The following is a 22,770-nucleotide window of genomic DNA, read 5'->3' as shown; positions in this document are numbered from 1 at the left end:
ATGGCTTAGTGACTTTTAAGGATTTGTTTTTTATATTTCACCTAGTGTTTTTAGTTGTTTTCATAGGATGAGTTGGCTTGACTCTTGCTCATCACTTTGGAGAGCTGGAACGTATGTTGTTATTTACATATTTAAGTATGTCTAATATTGATCATTGTAAACACACACACACACAAGATCCTTTTGTATTCTACTTAAAGTTGCATTACAGTTATAGATTCATATGGGAAGAATTGATATCTTACATTATTGAACCATAAAAGTATGAAGCACCTTCCATTATATTCAAACAGCCTCTATTGTTCTTCACAGTTTTTATAGGCTAACTTTTATTCCTATGGACTTTATTTATTTTAATTTTTTTTAAAGATTTTTTTTTTTTATGTGGACCATTTTTAAAGTCTATTGAACTTGTAACAATATTGCTTCTGTTTTATGTTTTGGTTTTTTGGCCATGAGGAATGTGGGATCTTAGCTCCCCGACCAGGGGATGAACCCATACCCCCTGCATAGGAAGGCATAGTCTTAACCACTGGACCACCAGGGAAGTCCCTATTTATTTTAATTTAAAAGAAACTTGTCTTGATTCTTTGCTGGATTTGTTTCTGTTTTGTGTTTCTGTTTTAAATGGCTTTAGCCTGGAGAAGGCACCCTATGAATTTACATAACTGTCTTTGTAAAACTCTGTAATTGCATTGTTCTTAAAATGGAAATAGGAACTTATTTATGGTCTTTTATTTGACTTTCATATCCAAATTAAAATGTGGTGGGTGTCTACTTTAAATTTTTTTACTCCTTAATACTCAGATTTATTAGAAGATTTTAAGGTTTATTTTCTCTCTCACATTTTACTTAATTATTCATTCATTCATATAGAACTGTTTATTGAGCACCTCTTATTGACCAGAGCCTGTAGTGAACAAGACAGACAAGGACAGAGCTTGGGAAGTTAGATTGCAAGGAGTGCTAGAGAGGAAGTAACAGGGTGCTGTGCTGCTTTAGATAGGGTGGCCAGAGAGCCGTTTTCAAGGAAGAAACATTTACATTGAAACTAAAGGCTGAGTTGGAGCAACCTATATAAAGAGCTGTGGGTACAAGTGAAGGAAACAGCATGTGGAGAAGCCATGAGAGAGGAAAGACCTCGACATATTTTAGGAATGGACAGAAAGCAGTGTGATTTTGGAGAGGTAGATTATGTCGGCAAGGGCTTTACCGTTTCAGTTTTTGTTCAGTGAGAAACCCAATTGTAAGTGTAACGGGCATAAATTTTGTAAACTACAAATTTGAATGTGCAAACATGTAACTTTCATTATTTCTCTATAACTAAAACTTCCTTAACTCTGGAGCTTCTTATTTCTACTGGGTAATAGAAAACAATCTTGCCAATTGAGGATAAAGTCAGTACCTTCTGGTCTAATTTGTTAGTTAATTCCAGGTTTACTCAGACCCTTGGGTAAATAATCAGTCCTTTGGATAAATGTTCAGTTTTTTTCACATCCCCCCCCCCCTTTTTTTTTTTCTGGGGTGGCAGGTATTCATAGAGAAGCCTTATAATATTTTCTGGCATTGAGGAAGTGGCCTCTCATCTTTGTGCCATCCTCTGCCCTTGGCCACTACTAGGTTGTACCTTGTACTGGCTTAATCTTGAGTGGCCCTGTCTGCTCTGCTGCATCTGAGGCTGATGTCCCTGATGCTTCCATGGCCTCTGGTCAGCGGGTCTGTGTGTGCTGGGTCCTCCTTAAACCCAGGCTCTTTGGGCCCACTGACCCAAGGCAAACTCCTTAATGGTTTCCACGTTTTGCTGGCATGCTTGGGACTCTGAGGTAGCTTTTCAGGAGTGTGGTCTGGGCATGTCATTGGTATTGCTCCCCTACTACATTGAGGTAGTGTTAGTTGCAAGCTTTGCTAAAAGGCTTGCGGTTCCCTGGACCATAACTTGGGAAGGGGACACATGATTATCTTGTATTCTTGGCCCTTCCCCACAAACATACTGGAGATCTTTCTCACCCTTCCTCACCCTGAGACTTAGCCCCAGATGAGACAGAAGGTAAGAATTTTGAACTTGTATCTAAACTATTTCTAATTCCTCTTTCTTTCTGCACTCCTCTTCCAGGTTTTTATGTCCTCTAAATTGCTGGGGAAGAATTGCATTTACGTCACCACCTGCTACTTCCTCTGTGCTGTAGTTTACAGTATAAACTCTGCCAGCAGAGTTTTCTTGCCTTGGGGTGTGATATTTAAAGCCATGGTTTTAGAATTTAAAAACCTCTTTTTACTCTTAAGCCTTCAGATACTGCCATTGAAATCCTTATCTTTCAAGAATTATGGTTTCAGTGGATTAAGGAGCTTAACTTGTAAGAGTTGAAGCTGTAAAAGTCTTAGAAAAAATGTAGGTATAAATATTTATGATCTTAGACTAGGCAGCAGTTCCTTAAATAGGACACCAAAGGCACAAATAGCCAAAGAAAAAATAGATACGTTGGACTTCGTCAAAATTGAAACCTTTTGTGTATCAAAGGATATTATCAAGATAGTGAAATATCCAAGTACCAGTACCTTTTCATAGAGTAAAAGCGTCCAGAACTCCGGATAGAATTCTCAGCTGGAGATGTAAATTTTATCATCATCAGTGAGTAGGTAATGTAAATACAGTCATCCTGGGGTGGACGTTAGAAGAGCAAAGAGAGGAGCCCTGGGGGAGTGTCAGAATCTAAGGGCTGAGTAGAGAAAGGAAGGAAGGATCTGAGAGGTTGAAATATGAGTATGAATTACCATAAAAGCTTCCCCAACTCGATTTTAAGTTTCTTGAGGACTAAGACCATCATGTTCATCATTTTATCCACAGTTCTTACCATAAAGTAGGTTTTCAGTAAATGTCATTAAATGAAGACTGAGAAGTTTCAAGAAAAGAGTGGTCAGCAGTGTCAAATGTAGAAAACAGGTCAGCTGCTATAACGACAGAGCAGCAAGTAGCTGATTGATCATCTTCTGTAGAACAGTTTCAGTGGAATCTCCATGGTAGAGATAAATGCCAGGTTGCTGAGAACTAGAGTGAATAGTTGTGAGAGAGTGGAAGCAGTAAGTGCAGGCATTCTTTTCAAAAAGCTTGTAGAGATACAGGATCATAGGTAGAGGGCATATTCTATCAAGATGAGAGAAAGTTCAGCATGTTTATGGGCTAAACAGAAAGAGTTAGAAGGAACGGAGAAGTTGATGATACAGGAAGAAGGAGGTATGTGAGATTGATTGAACATTGTCCTTAAGAGTAGAGGGAACAGAGTGAGGATACTAGGTTTCAGTAGGAATAGGAATATTGTTTCCATTGAAGTAGGAATAAAGAAAGGATGGTGCAGATGGAGAAAAGTGTTTGGGTGGTAGGTGAGGAATTTGGGGTATCAACACACTTGATGAATTTTTCAGTGAAGTGGGGGGATCACCTCATCAGCTGAGATTATAGAGGATGGTGATGGTGATTTTAGGGGAGAGTTTGAGGAGAAAGGGAGAATTTCATTGAGAGAAATGAGAGGGCTAACTGAATGGGATTACTTAAAGGAATTGTAATAATTTTTCATGGCTCTGGTATATATAGTTGTGTGATGATTTTTTCCCCCCTCTCTCAGGCCTCACCAGCCTGAGGGGCTGAGCAGACAAGTTGAACAACTGGATTGATTTTGGTTTGAGTTTTACAGGCCAGTGTGGCAGACAGAGTAAGGATGCAAGAAATGACGGTAGTTAGAGCATTTCAAGTTCTGGGCCATTGAGTCTAGGCTCAGTAGCGAACAAATGAAACCAGAAAGTAGCTGCTGGGATATGAAGTGGTCAAGACTGGATATTGAATTTTAAGATTAAATAGGAGCAGTTGCTGGTTATGACTGGATGCAACCTCTGGCTATGGAATGGGTTTCTGAAGTGGAGAGAAAGGGAAGGTTCCTGGAGTTGAGATAAGGGAACTATAGAGCTAGAATTTTACAGGAGTCAGCTACACAGGAAGTGAGTTGCTCAGAATGGTGGCAGAGCAAGGGGTGGAAAGATTTTGAACCAGGTTCCAAAGCCTTTAGTGAATGTGGGAGAGTGACCAAGAGACCAGTGGATGACAAGGAGAGAGAGGTAGCAGCAGATGACTTAAACCTCAAAAGACGTACCTTTATCTGAGGGTAAAGAACTGTGATGGTGAACAAGGCATGACTTCCATGCTTCACGTTTGCTGAGTGGGAGAGAATAGCTCGCACCCAGATTAGTTTAGAGAGCAAGACTGCTGGCAACCAATTTAAATTGGTTGGGGTTTAGGGAATTTGTTTGCAGTGGAACAGTGTAAAGGGTTATCAGGAAGTATAGCTATTGGAGGGTGTGTGATGGTCGAAGAGAGAGACAGTACAGAGCAGAAATGAGATCAGAGTGCAGCAGGAAAGAGGGATTAATCGTAGGGGCTTACATTTTGGTTGATTGTAAGAATATGGTGATTTCAGCTAATCTCAAAATTTTTACTAATTTTGTGGGTAAAATGCATTGATGCTGACAGACGGAGGTTCTGGGTTATGCACAAAGCTAGATGAGTTCATTGTTTTCAGGTCTACTTGGCAGTGTTTAGCCGTCTGTGGCCTTTGCTCAGCATGTCATAAAGAACCCTAGCATGGGGCTGTTTTCTTTTTGGCAAGGCTTAGCCCTGGGAAAGGAGGAAGGCAGGGGTGGAAGCGATTGGTGCTCACTTGATTTTTTGGCCTTGACAAACTTGTCTCTAAGGGGTGGGCATATGGGTAGAGGTAACCCTGAGTCCATATTGGGTCTTGAGAAATCATTAGGTCTTCAGGCCTTTGCACAGCAGACGCCAGGTTAAGAGGGAGTGTAAAACTTTCTGAGTCACACAAGGAGGGAATGGCAATATAAATAGTTCTTGATCTCTTTAAAGGCATGTAAATTTAGTAATATTGCAGCAGTAGTTTAGCCATATTTGTTATAAAGTATAACCTGAAATACTACATGTTAAATGTGTGGGGTTTTTTTGGCCAGACCGTGCAGCTTTCAGGATCTTAGTTCCTGCACCAGGGGTTGAACCTAGGCCACAGCAGTGAAAATGCCAAGTCCTAACGGATGGACCGCCAGGGAATTCCCTAAATGTCTACTTTTGGACATTTAGAAAATGTATCAATTGATAAAGTTACGAAATAATATTCTGAGACTTTTACCTCTCCCAATATGCCTTAAAACCAAAGGTTACACTACATTAATATTTGGCATATTTTAAATATGCTTTCAGACTTCCTCAAGTCACAAAATACTTAGAATCATGATGCATCGTGTTTTGGCAGAACACTAAGAAATACTGATGTGTGTGATTTCATTGTACAAACTAAGAACAATTTTGCTAGCAGGTAATATGACTTCGTTGTATGTTTAACCATTTCTGCCTCTCACAAAATGATAAATAACCTTTGAAAGAAATCACATTTCATACTTTTCCCGTCTTTGACCACTAGGCCAGTTTGCTTTGTTTTGTCATCTAGTAGAACTTTAGCTCAAAGGCAAGTGGTATCAAGTAAGAGTTAAACAAAATTGACATACTCCATAAAAAAACTTGGAAAACGTAGAGAAGTAGGAAGAAGGGTCACCTATGGCTCAAATCAACCATAGTTGACATTTGGGTGTTTGTTTATTTATTAATTTATTTTTTGTTTCTTGGTTTTTTTGGGGGTTTTTTTGGATTGGGCTAAGTGGCTTTATTAGAGAAAGCCAAGATTACAAAGGACTTAACAGTTGGCATCTTCTTGCTGAAAGTGGGCACAACATTGACAAAGCACTGGTTGTACTGCATACGCTTCTTGGCCCGGCCCATTTTCTTTTTCTCTTGTTTGGCCACCTTGGGAATCTGACCTCTTACTTTCCTGGCACGGGTCAGGGAACCATGGACTTTACCTCCAAACATGCGGCTGGCTATTTCCAGAGTGCTCGGAGTGCTCACAGCCTCCACCCCACACTGGCCCAGGGTAGCCTCATCCTGCAGGAGCAGGACCTGATCTTCTGGAGTGAGGCCCTCCAACGAGGCTACATGAGCCTTGATCTGGGCGACTGTCACCTGGCCAGTCACCTGGAGAGTGTGTAGCTCCTGCGCGCAGACAAACAGCTGCATGTTGGCAACTGAACCGCTTTACCACTGCCGCTAACGTGAAGATGGAGTTGAGAAAGGAAGGAATGAGGGTGTGCACATCCTCTCCGCCTGCTGTTGCCATGTCACTGGGTGTATTTTTATTTTTTTATTTATTATTATTTTTTTAAGTTAATTAATTTATTTTTGGCTGCATTGGGTCTTCATTGTTGCCTTCGGGCTTTCTCTAGTTGTGGCGAGCGGGGACTACTCATCATTGCAGTGCGCGGGCTTCTCATTGCGGTGGCTTCTCTTGTTGCAGAGCACGGGCTCTAGGCTCATGGGCTTCAGTAGTTGTGGCATGAGGGCTCAGTATTTGTGGCTCGCGGGCTCTAGAGCGCAGGCTCAGTAGTTGTGGCGCATGGGCTTAGTTGCTCCGCGGCACGTGGGATCTTCCTGGACTAGGGCTTGAACCCGCGTCCCCTGCATTGGCAGGCGGATTCTTAACCATTGCGCCACTAGGGAAGCCCTTGGCGTATTTTTAGATTTAGTTTTTGTCTTAAATTTTGATTACTTGGTGTTTTGTTGGCTTGTTTTAGAAAATTATGCTTATACTACAAAAATAAACTAGTAACTTGCTTTTTCACATAGCATTATTCATAATCTTTTAAATATAATTTGTAATGACTGTGTAATGCAAGTAATGTACCGCTCTTTGTTTAATCCTTCCACTAAAATTAGACTTATTTATTTATTTATGGCTGCACCACTCAGCTTGCGGATCTTAGTTTCTGGACCAGAGATGGAACCTGGGCCCTCAGCAGTGAGAGCTCTGAGTCCTAACCACTGGACCACCAGGGAATTCCCTAGACTTCTTTAGTATTTCTAATTTTCCACAATATTAAACAATGAGGCAATATGTGTATTTAAGGTTTTATCTTGTATTCTTATTTATTTCCATAGTATAGATTCTTGGAGATTGATTTGTTTGATCAAAGGTTGTAAGCATTTCTGAAGATCCTGACACATACTGCTTAGAAAAAATTCTAAATGGAAGGGTAGCATGATCAGTGCTCTGACAATGACTGTAAATTTGCCAAATGGGCACAATAAATACCAAACGGAAAACACGCCATCATTTGAATATTGACTTCTATACAACAGACATGAGACTTAAATAGATGTATCTTGATAACAGAAACTATTCATGTCCTTATTCAAATGATTGCAGGCTGGGTGATGATGAATAGGTTCCACATAGTATCTTGGATAATTGAATGACTACTGTGATGAGATGTGATCACTTGAAGCCACTGAGGGCTATGAGAATGGAAAATAAAACAATGCTCTATTCTACTACATGTATAGGTTCCAGGCACTGAACCCATGTGCTGGAATCTGTAAGGAGATATTACTGGCTTATTAAGGATACAACTCAGGAATAGCCAAGTGGAAGAGATGTGTAGGGCAAGGTATGGGGGAAGGGATGTGGAGCTTCCCATGCCTTCTTCCACATGCCACCCTTCCTGCACCTCGATGTGTTCACCAACTGGGAAGTACTAAACTTGTGTTTTTTTTAAACAGATTTAATTTTAGTGATGGAATTCTTTATTGTTTCTCATAGTGTTTTTTGTTTGTTTTGTTTTGATTTTAAAAGACATTAATCAGCCTTGAGGGATGGTCTGTGGAAAAGTGGGTTCTATCATGTAAGTTTGGGAAACTGCATACTAGGTATATCCCTTGACTCCTTGGAGATTCATGATGAGCATCAACTTTTATCAGGTTAATAAAGGCTCAGGGAAATGATGTTACTACTAATAATTTAACATTTATCAAGCACTTATTATTTTAAGGCTCTGTTCTAAGAACCCCAGATTTTTTTTTTAAAACATCTTTATTGGAGTATAATTGCTTTACAAAGGTGTGTTAGTTTCAGCTTTATAACAAAGTGAATCAGCTATACATATACATATACCCCATATCTCAACCCCAGATGTATTAATCTTTCTAATTTTTACAACAAATCTGTCTTTGCAATTGTCTCCTTTTTTTTTTTTTTTTAACTGGTGGGAAACCTGAGACCCAGAGTAGTGAAATAACATGTTCCAAATCTCATGGCTAGGCCAGGAGGTGGAAGAGCAGGGATTGAAACCCAGATAGTCTGACTCCAGCGGGCTCCGGGCACTATGTTGTACTGCTTGTAACCAGTGAAGAAACTGGTTTAGTGTTAAGTCCGGCATTTCTCAAACTTGTTTGACTGTGGAAACTCATTATCTTTCAATATTTTTATAGGGATTAGTCTTCCATGAAGTTAACTCTGAAAAATGCTGCTTCGAGCCAGCCTACGCTGGTGATCTTTCAAAAAGTGTTGCTTTAGAATAGAACTATTTTTTTTTTAACTTGGTTCTCTTTTGATAATATTAAATGTATACTTATTTATTTGTTACTTTTTTTCTACTCAAAAGCCTAATATTTTGACTTGAAGGTATTTTATATTCTCTTTCACAGTCACCGTCATAGGAATTTTTAAAAGGGCGACATCACTCTTTAGTACTTTTGAGGTACTAAAACAGTTCATAATCCAAATCATTACTTTACTCTGCTTTCTCTGCTCTAATGTTATCATAAAGTTTTAAAAATAAATTAAGAAACTGACAGGTATTTAGTGCCATGGAGCATTATAATAATTGACATCAGAGTTTGAACCTTGGCTCTGCCTTTTTATTAGCTATGTAATCTTTTTTTTTTTTTTTGCGGTATGCGGGCCTCTCACTGTTGTGGCCTCTCCCGTTGCGGAGTACAGGCTCTGGACGCGCAGGCTCAGCAGCCATGGCTCACGGGCCCAGCCGCTCCGCGGCACGTGGGATCTTCCTGGACCGGGGCACGAACCCATGTCCCCTGCATCGGCAGGCGGATTCTCAACCACTGCGCCACCAGGAAACCCTTAGTTATGTAATCTTAGAAAAGGTACTTCATTTCTCAAAACTTCTGTTTCTTCCTCTAAAAGGTTAAGGTGGCTGTGAGAATTAAAAGTAGTATCTGGCACATAGAAGGGTCACAGTAAATGTTAATTACCCTTCTTTTTTTCTTTTCTTAAGTTATCTCGATTCTGTATACCATTAATGATTATGAAAATAGTTGGAAAAGAAAAATCAGTTTTAAATTTGAACTGTCTCAGCATTATGCTGATATCAGCTACATTTCTGATAAAGTGGTGTTGTCATGATACAGGTTGTATGGGAGTTAAAACCAGTTTCCTTCCGGCTTTCCAACTGGCATAATAAGCAAAACCTGACTAGGCAAACATAGACCTATTTATTAGATCACTTATTATTAATGTTAAACTAGCTTTGGTGCTGACTTTTCCTGTTCTTTTTGAAATTTCACTGTTGTCATTTAAAATCTGACCTTCAAAAGCTTTGTAAAATGCTTAATGGTTTAAATTATCCTTCAGAACATAAGAAGTATATTTTCCAAAGTGGTGTTCTCTATCTAGCAATATGGTCAAAATCATGCAGGAGGACAGAATTGCTTATATTTTCACATTATCTACTGGAGGCTTATTCAGTTTTTATGGCAATCAACTTCTGGCTTTAGGGACAGTACTTAACATGTATAACCAAAGCATGAATAATCATTTAAAACAAAGCTACTAAAAGAAAAATCTATGGGGATTTTTAAATTTCACAATGATTTACTGCCTAAGCAAAAAGAAGATGGGTTTCGTTTGAGCTGTATGTGGGAGATCTCTAATATTCTATTCTAAGTGCCTCGTATAGCCCTGGTACATAGTAAACACTCAGTAAATATTTATTGACTGACTGAATTTGGTTTCTAATCCCAACTATGTGCCTTGCAACTTCTGTGACCTTGGCCCTTCTTGCACCTTCTAAACTTCAGTTTCTTACGTAAAAAAGGAGGCATCAATATTTACTTCCCAGTATTGTAACAATTAAGTGTTCATGCATTAAAATAGCCAGTCCAGCACATGGCACATAGTAGGCAAACAGTGCACTGCATGTTTCCCCAGGCACATCACTTCATTCTTCCGTAATGTTCTTTTCAAGCACTCTTTTTCTTTCTCATTACCTAAACATTTAGAAGCTGTATTAAAGAGATAAGATGAATGTTTGCCAATTAAACTGAAATTATATTCCTTTGTAGCCCACACTTGGAATGTTTTAGCAAAAATGATTCTATGTCTGACAGACCTTGGTTTGAATCCTGGCTTTGCAGTGTACTAGTGTTGTGACCTTAGGGAAGTTACTTAACCTCTCTGTAAGGTATTGTGAGCAGAAATGAGTTAAATATATAAAGCCTCTATTTCCATTGCCTGGTTCGCATAGGCCCCAAATAGATGTTATTATTTTAAGTTGAAACTGTTATTTAATCTGATAATTTACATAATTAATTCATGTAGATTGAGAGCCTACTCTACTCAAATGCCATTAAGAGCAAGCAGGAAGATTGTGAATGGACACTGGGCAAATTATTATGTAGGCGACTGAATTTTACCTTGCCTAGAATCAGGTTCAGCAGAAGTGGTATTTTCTATTATATTTGAGGTAAAATAAATTAATGGGCTATTATTGCATTTGGCATGGCCCTTTTTTTTTTTGGATGTTGCTTTTCTGTATTGAATATCAAAATTTAAAAAAATGAATGTCAGAGATAGCTTCATGAGGGCTAAAGCAGACCAGGTAAATTTTGCTGTCTAAAAAGTTTTTCGGGGGACTTCCCTGGTAGTCCAGTGGTAAAGAATCCGCCATACAATGCAGGGAACGTGGGTTTGATCCCTGGTCAGGGAACTAAGATCCCACATGCCACGGGGCAACTAAGCCCGCGCGCCACAACTTCTGAGCTAGTGCGCCACAACTTCTGAGCTAGTGCATCTCAACTAGAGAGCCTGTGTGCCGCAAACTACAGAGCCCACGTGCCCTGAAGCCTGCGTACCACAACTAGAGAAGAAGAAAAAAACTCTCATGCCACAACTAGGGAGAAGCCCGCGCACCGCAACAAAGATCCCGTGTGCCGCAACTAAGACCCAACACAGCCAAGAATAAAGTAAATAAATCTTAAATAAATAAATAAATAATAAATTAAAAGTATTTTGGGACTTCCCTGGTGACGCAGTGGTTAAGAATCCATCTGCCAGTGCAGGGGACACGGGTTCAAGCCCTGGTCTTGGGAGATCCCACATGCTGCGGAGCAACTAACCCCCTGAGCCACAACTACTGAAGCCCATGCACCTAGAGCCTGTGCTCCACAGCAAGAGAAGCCACCACAAGGAGAAGCCCACGCACCACAATGAAGAGTAGCCCCCACTCGCCACAACTAGAGAAAGCCCGCACACAGCAATGAAGACCCAGTGCAGCCAAAAAATAAATAAATAAATAAATAAAATAAAAAGTTTTTCATCTTTTGCTGAACTTCTTCATTAGAAATAAACATGTTCCTCTCCTGTACTAAAATTCAACATACGATATTGGTAAGCCAAATTTAATAAAACATTCTGCCTATTTTAAAACTCACTTGACTTCTTTAGATATTATATAAAATTGATTCCTACCCTGGCAGACTAAGCATTGCAAAGCTGGCAATAAAAGATTTTTATGCGAATTCCTGACAAATAGAAAAGCTTAAGGATGGTATTGGGCATTATAGAAAAAGGTTTATTTCTGAAAATGTTTCTAGGGACTTCCCTGGTGGTCCAGTGGCTAAGACTCCATGCTCCCAACGCAGGGGGCCCAGGTTCGATCCCTGGTCAAGGAACTAGATCCCACATGCCCAACTAAGAATTCGTATGCCACAACTAAAGATCCGTATGCCACAGCTAAAGATCCTGTATGCGGCAACAAAGATCCCGCACAAGGCGTGGAAGATCCTGCATGCCACAACTAAGATCTGGCACAACCAAAATAAATAAATATATAAATAAAAATGTTTCTAATGTCCATATCAAATTAACAATAAGGTTTTTAAAGAAATACCAAAATAATCATCATTTATTTTGGAAGTTAACTTTCTCTGATAAGATGTTAACATCTGTTTTTGGTTTTGTAGGGTTTCTTTCATTAATTAAAGTATAACTCACATAGCATAAAAGTTTCAGTGGCTTTGAGTATAATCAGTGTTGTGCAACCATCACCATTATCTAGTTCCAGAACTTTTTCATCGCCCTCAAAGGAAACCCCTCTTAAGTTTTCCCCCTTCTCCTAGCCCCTGGCGGCCATATATCTGTTTATATTTCTATGGAGTTGCCTGTTCTGAGTAATTTATATAAATAGAATCATACGATATATTGCCTTATGTGTCTGGTTCCTTTAGTGTAGCATGTTTTCAGAGTTTACCTGTGATGTGGCATATCAGTACTTTGTAGCTCTTCTGGGCTGAATAATATTCCATTGTGAGGATATACCACATTTGGTTCATCCATTCATCAGTTGATGGATGTTTGGGTTATTTCCACTTTTTGACTGATAGGAATGATGCTGCTATGAACATTCATTTACAGGTTTTTGTGGACATATGTTTTCAATTCTCCTTGGTGTATACCTAGGATGTAATTACTGGGTTATGTGATATCTTTATGTTTAACTTTTTGAGGAACTGTCAAACAGTTTTTCCGAAGCAGCTGCATCATGTTATGTAGTTTTTAGTGTTATTTAAGATACTTGGAAGAAATGAGAAAAAAGTTTATGAAAATGTTAACCTAAGCATGTTAGTACTCATGAGAGTCATTCTGGCAAGCCAGGTGGAAGTCTCAATTTGTCTCATTTGCTTTTCAGAATGAAAACATTAAAATATAAACCTACACTATAGAAGTAGTGTGAGTTTTTATTCTCTCTTGTTCCTTCACCCACCCACTTCTCCTAAAAGTTTGGAAATGCTTGGAATTAATGCTGTTTACTTTCACCTAAGGATAGGTGTCTAAAAGTGACATATTAAGTTTCCTGCTTTGCTTTTCCTTAATGAGTTTCATATTTTATTATACAGTTTACTAAAGCAGAGAAACTGATCTGGTCTTTCTACAGAAAACATTCTTAATCAAAATTCAACATAAAAAACAATTAAAAAATTAAAAGTAGATTTAATTGCTTATGTTTAAATTTTCTTGGATATAAAAATATTTTTCAAAAATACCACATAAAGACCTTACTTAAAAATCTTTGTGTAAAAAATGTTGTGTTAATGTAGTGGATGCTTTAGAGATGCTTTTGTCTCCTCTGCTGATGATGCTACCCTTGTCTCTTGTTCTCACTAGTCATTATCAACTATTCAAACAAACTCCTATTCTAACAAATATTTATACAACCTTCATAAATTTACATGAAATGAAATCATTATAAAGAAATAAAGTATATTGGTTTCATTGGGGAAATATACTTTCAAAGCAGAAAGGGTATTTATGGAGTAATTTCTAATGCTAGATTGGAGCTTACTTTCTTTTCATGCCTTTCTCATTTAAGGTGACAATCCACATGAATTTTATGTTTGGAAGAAGAAATGTGATTATCAGTCATTCCATAAAGCTTGATGTGAACCCTGGCTCTCTAGGCTAAATTAATCTTTATTTCTTTAAGGATGTATCATAGAGATTGAGTTGTTTTTTTGAGTAATGAAAAATTAAGGGTGTTCTTTTTTAGGTAAACTCAGGTTTTAAACTATGGAAGTCAGCTTTGCAATGTGGACATCCAATTCATTGTTTACTAAATTCTGTAATGTTAACCTATAATTTTCAGTTGTTTTGCAATTATTTTTGTTCTTAACATAATTTATGTTATTGGGTTGGGTAATTTTATCTACTTTCATTTCTGGAATGTTTAAGTATAGGTAGTTGGCATTTGAACTAGAGAAATGTTGGGTTTTAAACAGAATTTCTTCTGAATATTGAATCTTGGTTTTTTTTTTTTGGCCATGCTGCACCTGGCATCCAGGATCTTAGTTCCCTGACCAGGGATTGAACCTGTGCCCCCTGCAGTGGAAGCATGGAGTCTTAACCACTGGACCGCCAGGGAAGTCCCTGAGTATTGAATCTTTTAATAAGTGTTTTTTATTACATTTTTTGGTCCATTGTATTAATTTTTCAGTTGATAACCTTTGGTACTGCCTAGAGGTAGTATAGAAACTGCTTTCTACCTCAAAAAAATTTAAAAATAAATTTTAGATTAAAAAAATCGACCTCAAAAAATTAAAAAATAGAATTACTGTGTGATTCAGCAATTCCACTTTGGGGAACATATTCTAAAGAAGTGAAATCTCTGTCTTGAAGAGATATCTGCACCCCCATGTTCATTGTAGCATTATTTATAATAGCCAAGACATGGAAATAACCTAGGTGTTCATTGATGGCTGAATGGATAAAGAAAATGTGGTGTATGGGACTTCCCTGGTGGTGCAGTGGTTAAGAATCCGCCTGCCAATGCAGGGTACATGGGTTTGAGCCCTGGTCTGGGAAGATCCCACATGCCGTGGAGCGACTAAGCCCGTGCACCACTACTGAGCCGGTGCTCTAGACCCTGAGAACCACAACTACTGAAACTTGTGCTCTGGAACCTGCGAGCTACAACTACCTACCCCATGTGCCACAACTACTGAGCCTGCGTTCTAGAGCCCGTGAGCCACAACTACTGAGGCCCGCGCACCTAGAGCCCGTAAGCCACAACTACTGAGGCCCGCGCACCTAGAGCCCGTGCTCTGCAACAAGAGAAGCCACCACAATGAGAAGCCCACGCACCACAACGAAGAGCAGACCCCACTTGATGCAGCTAGAGAAGGTCCATGCGCAGCAACAAAGACCCAACACAGCCAAAAATAAATAATTAATTACAAAAAAAGAAAAAATACTGACTTGGACCTGGGAGGCCAAATCATTTTAAAAAAAAAGAAAATGTGGTGTGTATATATACAATGGGGTATTATTCAACCATAAAAATAAGGAAATCCTGCCATTTGCAACAACATGGATGAACCTCAAGGGCATTATGCTAAGTAAAATAAGCCAGACCAAGAAAGACAAATACTTTATGATATCACTTAAATGTGGAATCTAAAAAAACTGAAGGCACAGAAACAGAACAGATTGGTGGTTGTCAGAGGGGTGGGCCTGGGGAGATAGGGGAAGGTGGTCAAAAGGTACAGACGTCAGTTATAAGATAAATAAGTTCTGGAGGTGTAATGTACAGCATGGTGACTATAGTTAACAGTACTACATTAAATATTTAAAAATTGCGAACAGAGTAAATCTTAAGCGTTCTCATCACAAGAAAAAAAATTTATAACTATGTGAGGTGATGGTTGTTAACTTATTGTGGTAATCATTTTGTAGTATATACATATATCAAATTATTATACCCTATACCTTAAACTAATGCAATGTTATATGTCAATTATATCTCAATAAAACTGGGGGGGGAATCCTCCCAGATAAAATATTGATGGCTGCAATTTTTATATAAGATATTGGTGAAGGGAAAGAAGCAGGGAATTTTGGAGGTCAAGTTTTATATTATGAAACCCAACTTAGTGATTTATACATACTTCAAAACAGTAGGAGTGATCTGTGACCAAAATGTGATTTCTAGGAGAAATGACTATTATGTAGATGGAGTATCTGCCCAGGCTTTATTGTTCTTGGTGTTCAAACTCTGATCTTGTTGCCAAGATAAAGGAAAATGTTCCTTCAATTGCAAATTGTAGTGTATTTCTCCATAAAAAGAGTATAGTTCAAATAGTACTCTTAATTCTAGTTATTCATTTGTTAAATAAATATTTTAAGCTTCTAATAGAAGTCAGGTACTCTGTTACATACTGTTTATGTTTACAAGGATCCAAAGATGAATAAAACAAAGTGTGGGACAACTCTTAAGTAACTATTTTTTTGCTAGCTGTTAGAGCACAAGAGATTGAAAGCCACCTAACATGGTTATATTTATTCTTTTCTTTTTTCCACGGTTCTTAGGTATATGTGGATTAAATTGGCCTTTATTTCTTGCCCAGGATCTGAACTTTATTTCATACTTTTTTCCTTTGGAAAAATGTTTCTCAGGTTTCATAACAAAGTAGAACTGAACTTGGAGAGCACAAGTTGGAGACTTTATCTCTTTAGAAGTGGAAAAATGCTGGTCTCAGCATTATTGAGTTATTGTATAGTTAGGACCAAGTTTTCAGTTCTAATTGCTGACTAACTTAGTGAGTGAATGATTGATCATAATCAACTAAGAAGTGTAAGATAAAGCCTGGTATCCTGAGTAGTTTTTCAGGTGCACTTAGTTCTTCAGAATGATAAGCATCTTTAGAGACAGCCTTCATTAATTGTTATTTCTGTTTCTCTTGGGTCATCAGACAGTTTATCTTCTTCCCCCCACAGAGCCCCCCACCCTTTTTGGAGATATGGGAAAGGGTTAGAGGCCTTGATGTTTGAATAGACAAGGTAAGCATTCAAATAAACTTTTCAGTATCATTGTGACAATTAAGTTGAATGATTTGAGATAAAAAATAATTTCAGTTATTTAAAAAGAGTTAAAGTATTAACTGTGTTAATATTTATTTCTAACACTGCTGTAAGCACTTTATGTTCATTATTGGGTTGAAGCCTCATTACAGTCCTGGGAGAGGGATACTGTTACACACACTTTATAGACGGGGGAACTGAAGCACAGAAACCTAGGGATTTCTGCTCTTGACGTCACGCATTTGACAAGAGTTATGATAGCACAGGCGTAATGTTGCTTTTTTCTTGCCCTTTTCGACCCATCAAATGCATTCGTTTGTGTTGTTTTCTATTTTGCAGGACAATTTTGTTAGACTTCTTGGTTTCCAGAGGTCACATTTAGTTGCCAAGATGGTTTTATGTCCTTGGGAAATCCTTAAGTACCTTATTTCCTTATCTTCCATATTTTTCTTCTTCAGAGTTATACAGTTTAATGAGCCAAGTAGTTTGTCAGGGATTGTCCAGACAGACAGTACTTCTTGGTCCCCACCTTCACTTCCCCTTCTCAGGTAACCACTCTCAACTTCTAGCTGTTTTGTGTTTACCTGTGATTTTTCAAGTAATGTATTTGATGCTTTCAGTTTGGGACATAACTTGTTTATATGGCTTTTTGTGTCCTTATCACTAACTCAACTCAAAATTTGCTACCAGTTGCCCAAATTTCCTGTTTTCTTTCACATAATTTATTCTGTCAATGTCGTCATCTCAGAGAAGTCCCTCCAGAGTAACGTGCTCCAGTCTGGAGTGGTTTCCATTTTCTCATAGTGCCCAGCTATCATTCTAGGCATTTCCTTTTCTTCTGTGTTGGATCTTCTGTTTCTTCTGTTCTATGTCTTCCTCCTTCTTGGTTTACTCCCACAATTTGCTGAAGAAAGGGTGAATGGGAGGCAAATTATTTGATATGTTGCATTTCTGAAAATGCCTTTATTTCCCTCTTAACCTTGATAAATAATTTGGCCTGAGTATAACATTCAGATTGGGAATCAATGCTGTTGTAAGGTTCTTAGAACAGGTTAAGTGGTACTGTCATTCTTTGTTATCCCCGGGAAGTGGTTCCAGGACCTCCCTTGGATACCAAAAGCCTCAGATTTCTCAAGTCCATTATGTAAAATGGCACAGTATTTGTATGTAACCTATGCACATCCTCCTGTATACTTTAAGTCATCTCTAGATTATTTATAATACCTAATACAAGGTAAATGCTATGTAAATAGTTGTGAATACAATGTAAATGCTATGTTAATAGTTGCTGGCATGCAACAAATTTTAAGTTTTGCTTTTTGGAACTTTCTGGGTTTTGTTTTTTTTTTTGATCTGCAGTTGGTTGAGTCTGCAGATGTGGAACCCATGTATATGGCAGGCTGGCTGTATGTTATTTGAAGACTGTGTAAAGTTAAAGATGTAAATTGACAATCCTATAGCGATGGCTAAAAAACCAGTACAAAGCACAAATGAAACAAATAGTAGTGCCATTAAGCACTGTTTGGAGGGAAACATTGCATTAAATTCTTATATTAGGAAAGAAGAAAGCTCTCAAATCAATGGTCTAAACCAGAGATCAGCAAACTTCAGCTTGTAGGCCACATCCAGCCCATTACCTGTTCCTGTGTGGCTTGTGACCTAGAATGGTCTATATGTAATAAAATGGCTGAAAAAGAATCAAAAGGAGACTAATATTTTGTGACATGTGAAAGTAGGAAAATCAAATTTCGGTGACCGTAAAGTTTTATTGGAACATAGCCATGCTCATTTGTTTATGTATTGTCCATGGCTGCTTTCTTGCTACATCCACAGTGTACAATAATTGTAACAGACGGTATGACCTGCAAAGCATAAAATACTTACTTTGTGACCTGTTGTAGAAAACATTTGCCAACCTTAGCTATAGATCCTAAAGGTTTTAAAGCAGTAATATGGATATATATTTCTCTTTCATCACCTTTATTCAACATTGAACTAGTGGTCCTAGAAAGTGTAATAAGTCAAGAAAAAGAACATAATTAAGCATAAAAATTAGAAAAGAAGTAAAACTGTTACTTACATATGACATGATTGTGTACATGGAAAACCCTATGGAATCTACAAAAAACAATTTTAATAAGTGAATTTAGCAAAATCACTATATGAAAATAATTTGTAGTTCTCAATATTAGCAATGAACTATTTGAAAACTGAAATAAAAATGGTTATTTCTGATAGCATAAAAAAAAGTAAATACCTATGAATAAATGTAACTAAGGATATGCTCTCAACACTGAAAAGGTAGAAACATTGCTAATGTAAGTTTAAAAAAAAACCCAGATAAATGGTGATATTCCATATTCACGGATTGGAAGACTTAACATTAAGATGGAATTCTCTCTAAATTGACCGATAGATTCAATTCAGTCTTCTTTAACATCCTAGTAGGCTTTGTTTGAAGAAATAGATAAGACAATTCTATAAACTTACCAAGATGTAAAGGTCTAAGAATAGCCAAAATAATTTTGAAAAAGGCAATTGGAGGACTTTTGTTTACTGATGTCAGGATTTTCCACAGAGCTACAGTAATCAAGACAGTGTAGTGTTGGCATAAGGATAGACATTTAGATCAGTGATATACAATAGAGATCTCAGAAATAGACTCATACATTTTCCCACCAAAGTGCCAAGTCAGTCCAATGGGAGAAAGAAAGACAAATGTTGCTCTAACTTGATATCTATATGGAAAACAATGAACTATCACCTCAACTCATTCCATACACAGAAACTAATTTGCAGTGGATCATTTATCTAAAATGCAAAAGCAAAAACGATACAATTTCTGTATTATCTCTCACTTCATAACAAATTTCCCAATACTTCCTGGCTTAAAGTAACAAATATTTATTATGTTACAGTTAATCTGTGTCAGGAATACAGGAGGAATTTAGCTAGGTAATTCTAGCACAGAGTCTCTCATCCAGTTGTAGCCAAGATTTTAGCAAGAATGTAATCATCTGAAGGCTTGACTGGGGCTGGAGAATCCCCTTCTAAGATGGCTTATGTCGCACGGCTATTGGCTAGAGGCCTCAGCTCTTCACTGGCTATTGGCTGGAGACTCAGTTCTTCACCACATGAGCCTATTCTTAGGGCTGTTTGAGTGCCCTCATAACACGGCAGCTGACTTCCCTCAGAGTAAGTGATCAAAGAGGGAGCACAAGGAGGAAGTGGCATTGCCTTTTATGACAAAGTCTTGGGAGTCACATACCATCACTTCCACCATATTCTACTCATTACTCCAGCCCATGTTTAAGGGTAGAGGAATTAAGCCTCACCTCCTGAAGGGAGGAGTATCAAATAATTTGTGGACATATTTTTAAAATGTCAAAGCTTCTAGAAGAAAAAAAAAGAGAATATCCCTATGACTTTGGAGTATTCAAATATTTATTGGATAAGATCCTAAAAGAAAAAAGATACGTAAAAGAAAAAAAATTGATAAATTGGACCTCAACTAATTTAACATTACTGGCTTTTACAAGATAACACTAAGGGACTCCCCTCGTGGTCCAGTGGCTAAGGCTCCACACTTCCAATGCAGGGGGCCCAAGCTTGATCCCTGGTCAGGGAACTAGATCCCACATGCCACAACTAAGAGTTCTCATGCCACAACTAAAGATCCCACGTGCCACAACTAAGACCCAGCACAGCCAAATAAATATTTTAAAAAGTAATAAAAGATACCACTAAGAAAAAGAGTAGGTAAGTCCAGAGTAGGGAAAAAAATTTCCAGCATATCTATCTGTCAAAGGACTTATATCTAGGGTATGTAAAGAAGTGCAATAACTCAATAGTAAAATGAGGAAAAGAGGAATAACCCAGTAACAGACTTCCCCAAAGAGGATATACTAATGACCAATAAGCACTTGCAAAGGTAGTCAACAACACTTAGTCAACAGGGAAATAATGCAAAGTAAATTCATAATAAGATATTGTCTCACACACTCTAGAGTGGCTAACAAGAGAAAGGCTGAAGATACTAAATGTTGGGCATGATGTGATGCAACTGGAATTCATCCATTGCTGATGGGTGTGCCAGATAGTATAGCTACTTTGGAGAGCTGTTTGGCATTTTCTACGGAAGTTAAACATATATACATCCTATGATTTAACATTCTACCCCTTTAATGAAGAGAAATGAAAACATATTTCCTCAAAATTATGAATTCAAGAATGTTCATAGCAGTCTTATTCATAAAAGCCCCAAACTGGAAACAACTGAAATGTCCATGTACAGGAAAATGGATAAACAACTTGTGGTGTATTTTGTGTGTGTGGTGTATTCACAGTACCCAACACCTGATACACCCAACAACACAGGTGAATCTCAAAACCATTGTGTTAAGTGAAAGGAACTAGACATAAATGAGCATATACTGTATTGTTTATATGAAGTTCAAGAAAAGACAAAACTATTCTGTAGTGATAGAAATCAGAAGATAATTGTAGGTTGGGAAGGGAAGGAAGCTGTTTAGAAAAAGACATGAAAGAACTTCCTGAGATCATGGGAATGTTCTGTATTTTGTTTTGGGTGATGGTTACATGGGTGTAGACCATTGTCAATAGTCATCGAACAGAACTGTTAAGACCTGTGCCTATTATTGAATGTTTAATTATACTTCAAATTTTAAAAATAGTGAACAAGAGTCTAGGGGAAGAACGTTTAAGGCTGAGGGAACAGCTAGTGCACATAGATGCTGAGGTATACCTTGGGGTATTTAAGGTGAAAGGAAGAAAGTGGTTTAGGTCAGGCAAGTAGGTCTGTCATCTATGGTTTGTTACATTTACTCTGTATATTTTAACTTGCTAAGCAACAGGTTTTTATTTTTATTTATTTATTTATTTGGCTATGTTGTGGCATGTGGGATCTTAGTTCCTTGACCAGGGATCGAACCCATGCCCCCTGCAGTGGAAGCGCAGAGTACTAACCACTGGACCGCCAAGGAATTCCCAGCAACACGTTTTTAAATTTGAATATTTAATGTCTAGGAAATTTATCATCCCATTGCCAGATGACTAAAGAGAGGGAGAGAGAGGGAGAGGGAGGGAGGGAGGGAGAGAGAGAGAAAATTTGTCAGATTTGAAGGAAGGTATTAAGAAAGAGAAAGAGAGGTCCTCTTAAAAGCTATTTATTATTCACTTCATTATTAACTTTACAGTAAACCTTCTAAGTGGAATTCTTTGATAATGTAGCTCCTTTATGTTGAAGTTCTTTTCTTACCTCTCTAGATAAGCCAGTGCTTTTTTAAAAAACATAAATTTATTTATTTATTTATTTTTGGCTGCATCGGGTCTTCATTGCTGTGCTCAGGCTTTCTCTAGTTGTGGCGAGAGGGGACTCTTCTTCGTTGTGGTGCGTGGGCCTCTCATTGCGGTGGCTTCTCTTGTGCAGCATGGGTTCTAGGTGCGTGGGCTTCAGTAGTTGTGGCTCATGGGCTCTAGAGCAAAGCCTCAGTAGTTGTGACGCACGGGCTTAGTTGCTCCGAGGCATGTGGGATCTTCCTGGACCAGGGCTCAAACCCATGTCCCCTGCATTGGCAGGCAGAGTCTTAACCACTGTGCCACCAGGGAAGTTCCACCAGTGTTTTCTGAGTGTGTTTCATATGACTTAATGGCAGCGTTCCGGCTTGGATTCTAGCTCCACAGTTGTGCAAAGTCAAAAACCCAGAGAGGCAGTGTGGTAGACTGGTTAAGATTTTAGGCTCTGCAGTTTGATTTCCTCATTCCAGTCTTGGCTCCACTGCCAGCAGGCTGTGTGACCTGGGGCAAGTTCCCTTCACTTCTATAAACCTGTTTTCTGAGGAGGCAGTAGAATAAGAAGGAAAATCAGGTGACTGCAAATAATCCAGATGATGGTGATTTGAACCAGGGCAGGAGCAGGTGAAGGTGGAGAAAAGTGGTCAAGTTCTGAATGAATTTTAAAGGTAGGGCTAAAAGGATTTGATGACAAATTGGAAGTATGAGAGAAAGAGAGAAGTCAGAGAGGATACCAAGGTTTTTGGCTTGAGGAACTGGGAGAAAGGAGTTGCCATTTGCTGAGATGAACATGGACTTTTTACAAAGGAATGTCAGGACTGAAGTTGCAAAGTTTTTTTTTTTTTTTTCCTTGATTTTGTGTTTTTCACCTTTTTTAGGGGGTGGGTGGAGATAAGAGCAAGTACAGGTGTTGGCAGGCAGACCC

The 22,770-nt window shown here is 38.3% G+C and overlaps 1 protein-coding gene across 3 annotated transcripts in view; it reads left to right on the top strand.

Moving 5' to 3' along the window:
• The window catches only part of SHLD2 (shieldin complex subunit 2), a 107,766-nt gene that overhangs the window by 11,719 nt on the left and 73,277 nt on the right, over positions 1-22,770 (top strand). The window contains exon 3 of one of the 3 annotated variants that reach the window (XM_060034661.1): positions 16,449-16,511. The exons of the other annotated variants lie outside the window; for them this stretch is intronic. The gene's annotated coding sequence lies outside the window, so the exon portion shown is untranslated. The remainder of the gene's footprint in view (positions 1-16,448; positions 16,512-22,770) is intronic. 3 annotated transcript variants of the gene reach the window in all.

Source organism: Delphinus delphis, chromosome 16 (genome assembly GCF_949987515.2).
Source record: "Delphinus delphis chromosome 16, mDelDel1.2, whole genome shotgun sequence".
In the NCBI taxonomy this organism is placed as follows: domain Eukaryota; kingdom Metazoa; phylum Chordata; class Mammalia; order Artiodactyla; family Delphinidae; genus Delphinus; species Delphinus delphis.
Note: the sequence above shows the minus strand (reverse complement) of the source record. Positions and strands in the feature narration are given on the sequence as shown.